We start from the raw sequence: 4903 nt of genomic DNA, 5'->3' as shown, positions 1-4903 counted from the left end.
GCGAGGGAGGGAGCAAACTCCATCATCACGTGGGAATGTTTGTGCTTTCTGGCACACTGCAGAGAGAGAGAGAGAGAGAAAGGAGCGCGCGTGTGTTTGTGCGTGCGCGCGCGCGTCCTTGCCCCTCGTCTCCTTTCATTCTTACTTCTCATTTCTATGCAACTCCAGAGAGTCTGCAATGTGGTCGCCATGGATATGCAGAATACCTCATTCACGGACTAAAATTCAAGGAGAAAATCTTCAATGGATGAGGGGGTTGATTCAGAGAGGGAGAGCCTGGCAGTATAGCAGAGGCATACTTTATCATTGAAAAGTGTTAGAATCAAAAGCTCTGACGTGTAGCCAAAAATGACGATAGATTAAAAAATGACTCATTAACGTGTTTACAAATCTTGGGGAGAACTACTGCACATGTGGTATGAAGCCTTTTCTGGATCCAGAGGAAGCTGCATGTAACTGGATCTATTGCCTCCAGTCTTGTCACTCGTCACAAAGTTGCATTGTGGGTTATGGAATGACCTGGTATTACCTTGCCAGCATTGTTCCTGGAACAAAATAGTTCATCTTCATCCAGTGCCATCATTGAAACTGACCAAGGTCATAGTTTAGCAATTGGGGAATAAAGACCAGAAACATATGTGCAGGGGATAAGTTACCCTTTCAAAAAGATGTTTAACATTGTGAATTTTATTGGATCAAAGCGACATCACAAACCAACAAAATAATTTTGTTGCGTAAACCTAACAAAATACTTTGGTAACCGTAATCGAACAAAGTAGTTGCCATTTAGTTTTTAGAGTGATTCTTTTGCGCACCTAACGTTGACAAAATCAGGAAAAGGACTCCCACACACTGTCCACTTCACTTGCAATCAAGTTTATTGACAACAACGTTTCAGTACTCAGACTTCAGACATCAGTTTATCTTGAGATAACCTGATGAAAGTCTTAATTGCACGTGATGTGGACAATTGGCAGGAGTCTTTTTCCTGAGTTCCATAAATGAAACAAAAAGTATTGTTTCCTAAACCTAACCAGGTATTTATGTTCCTTTTTCACAAAACACAAGCAGCACATGCACATAAATCATCGCGTCTCAAGCGAGTACTTTGCAGCCGTGAAATTGCCCTTTAATCAGGGAGTTTGGAGGTGTAACGCCCTCACTGGCTCGTTGCACCTTGATCCTCTTGGCTGCAGGCCCCAGAGCCTCTTCCTCTTCCTTTTCATCTCCTGAAAAGACATTTTTCATCGAGGGAGGGTCCCTTTAAGTCCCTCCCCACTGACCTTCTCCTGAAATCCTCTGACAGAGTGAGCATAAAGGAAAGAGTGCATCAGAGAGATCGAAAAAAGTTGTGCACAGAACATAACTCCTGCATGCCCGGCATTGTCAAGCCTGTCATCTCCTAAGAAAAGAGGTGTATCACTGAACCTCGCCTCGGGCAGAGCAGTGATACCGTACACTATGATGTGCAGATGGGTGATTTCAGGAAGCCGCATCAAATACAGCGGCTCCCTTTGGTTTTACCACAAAACCACATATTTTGCCCACATGAGCTTCAGAAAAAGGGGAAATTAGTCCCAGCTCGATAGGCAAATTGAGGTTATTTTAACCATATTCATCCGAGGGAAAAGCAGAGTCACTTTGTGGTGTGAAAGGGTTTTTATCTGTTCTCTGTAATTACTTATTGCTGCCACCCGGTGAATGGATGTTGTGTTTTAAAACTCTGCGCGCTCACACTGTCGCTGTGTTCACATTCACACGGATAGACAAACTCGTTCTTGTGTCGCAGGGCCGCCCGCTGAGCAAACAACTCGCACAGCACTTGCTATCTGTGTTGTGTTGTACTTGCACACGCAGGCACGCTGCCATTAAAGCGAAAGCAAAAAGGAGCCGCTATCAGGCGTTTTCCTCAGGAAGTGCCCGGGGAAATATTTCGCTGGAAGGCCGAACGAATGCCTCTCGTGTTTCTTCCATACAAGTTGAAGTTTTTACACCAATCGAAGTAGTCTCCAGAGGGAACTCTCCCTTTGACCTATAAATCATTAAGAAGAGAATACACTCAGTCTTGTAAGGAAGTGGGGGCGCACGTCAAACTCCAAACAATACAGAGCCGCATAAATAGCTTTGCTGACCCAGTTAACAGGCCCTCATTCTACCATTGTTTTATAGGGCATACTTGTATGTGTGAGACAAGTGGAGAAAAGAGGTGGATATAAGCAGTTTGCATGGCTACATATACTGTAGGTGTCTATTGTAGGATATGCAGCATGTGTGTGTGTCTGCATAATTCTGCACACATTCATGTTTTGTTGCATGCGTGTCTGGGCTGATGTAATGCCGAGGCTTGCTGTGTCCCAACAATACCCTCCTTCAGATTCTTCTGCAGCTTCTAGTCAAGAAGCGGAGCCTTTGTGCGTCTGCCAGCCTTCCAGCCTGGGTTCCTATTGTAAAACTGAACAAACCGGTCTGCACAGGCGATGCACTAACGTATGGTGGAGAGCACAACTCCGAGGGAAAGGGAGGGAAGGGGGGGAGGGAGGAAATGAGGAAAATAGTTGTGGAAGGTGGTGGAGAGTGAGGGTGGAGGAGATGTGCAGCGCAGGGAGGTGGAGTGACAGCGGAAGGAAGAAGAGATAGAGAAACTTCATTGTCCGATGACACAAAACGGAGTGACTCGCCTAATGTTTTTCACTCCTTGTCTCCACCCTTTTCCTTCCTAGACACTACCTATTCATTGTCATTCCCCATGCGGCCATGCCCTCCCTTCTGCTACTGCTAGAGGCAATTTCACGTTCATGTGGAAGTGTGGTGCGCAGAAAGCGGCTTCTCTCTGACGCACGAGAAAGAGGTCGTAGCGACATCTTCCAGTAAAGACTACAGCTGCCAGGATTTCCTCGCCGCTTCCCAGCAGCAGTGGAGCAGCAGCACAAGTACCACCAAACCGCCCCCCCCCCCGAAAGAGAAATCTCTCTCTCCCTCTCTGCTCTGTGTGTTGACTCAGCTCCACAAGTCCTGCTATCAATTTACTACCCCTGTCAAAGCCAGGAGGCCCAGGCTTACCGTAAAATACCCCCTCTTCTGGTCGACACGGATGACTGAAAATGGGAGGATTTGCAGAGAAACAGAGAGAGAGAGGGAGAGAGGGAGAGCGGGGGGAGATTTGATTTATCGTATACCACAGGTCTTCAGCTCCCCACTGGAATAAGCACGCAAAGTGTCTTGAACAATGAAAAACAATCTGCCTCAAGAACCTGCTCTGAGAAATAAAGCCCTGCAGCAAACACCTCCCCGCCACAAAGAGAGCTGAGACACTTGCTGATACGTCACCCTGACTCAAGTGACTGAGCGGTAAACCTCCTCGGTGTTATTGCACGTCGTCCGTGGCATTGCTTCTCGGCTGGCAACGCAGTAACCTCGCCCTCAGACAGGTATCCTCACAGCGTGCCAGTCATAGCACGGCAACAAAAACTTTTCCAGACTGGTTGTGGGTAGCCGAACTTGTTTGTGATTCACGTTAAGCGTCACGGTGTCGTTCGAGACACCGATTGGGAATTTTTTATGGCAATGTAATTCAGCTTTACCACAAACTACTCCTTCCATCTCTTCACTAGCTTCCATTCATCCATTTAATGCCTGTTGAATGGATAATTACGTCTGGTTTGCACTTCAAAAAATCCTGAATCAAATCAAAGTCTTTCATGCAAACGGGAAACCTGTTCAGACATCTGTAGTCAAACTTTGTGCCAAGAGTCAGTTCAGGGCTTTCAGGTAGCTCTGAATGAGATTGTGTGTGGCCTAAAAAACACACCAATTATAGTCAGTAAATTGCTCCCAGCCTTAATGACAATAGCTCTCTCATTATGTGTCCCTATGGCGGTTGTGGCCCGTAACAAAGGCATGTAATGTTTAGGCCGCAGGTCGGTTCTGTTCACTGACTAGCTGTCACTTTGCTAATGCCACATCAGCGCACAAAGAGGCCTTGTCCAGTTCATGGCAGTTTTAGGAGCTAATGATATTTACCTGAGTCCCTCGTTGTCACGGCAATTGGTTCTCAAGGTGTGATGCAACAGGTCTGGTGGTGCTCGGCTGTTTAGATAGCATAAACCACAGTCACAGGCCATGCGTTTGTATGCCGTGTGTGATGTTTGTCAGTTTACAGCCTCTTGTTAAACACATGAGCTGTTGTGCGCAACATCTGTTAATGGGCACTTAGCGCTAATGACACCTGATGTCAGGTCAGAAGCAAACAGGCACAAGAATTCGCAGAAAGCTGCCGCAGCTGACAAACTCAGAGACTTTATTAAATCTACTTGAGCCGTGTTGGCAATTTTTTAACCACCGTGCTGTCCATAATAACTTTGCGCTTCCTGCCTCAGTAGTTCCCCAGCAAGCAAAAGACGTCATTCAGACGCCTCGGCTAAATAGAGCTCCAGTTTCGTCGACTATCTGTAACCCACTTCTCACCAAAAGGGTCTTTTAATAGATTGTGTTTTAGCTGCTGCAGCTTGCAGGATGTATGATATTTCACCACGTAAGAAAAGTCAACAGTGACTACAAGGTGAAAACGAGGCAAATAATTAATGTAACTGCAACGTCTTGGCTTTTCACTCTGATTTACACCAGCAGCGACCAGTTTAAATGCAGTTACAACATCGGCGTGTGACAAAGCACATGGGGTTCATCATTTTAATCATTTGTACAATACTGAGTCAATATTGATGCATTTTAAGTGTTTCTCCAAAGTCCCTGGTGGGGGGAATATGGTCTACACGAAGGCATCTTTTAAACGTATTTGATGTTTCATATAAAATGTCATAACTGAGCTCGCAAAGTCTTTTTTTATTATCCAAATATCTTTTTTTCATATTCACATACATTTCAATTGTGCATTAAAGACTTACTT

Source organism: Sparus aurata, chromosome 16 (genome assembly GCF_900880675.1).
Source record: "Sparus aurata chromosome 16, fSpaAur1.1, whole genome shotgun sequence".
In the NCBI taxonomy this organism is placed as follows: Eukaryota; Metazoa; Chordata; class Actinopteri; order Spariformes; family Sparidae; genus Sparus; species Sparus aurata.
Note: the sequence above shows the minus strand (reverse complement) of the source record.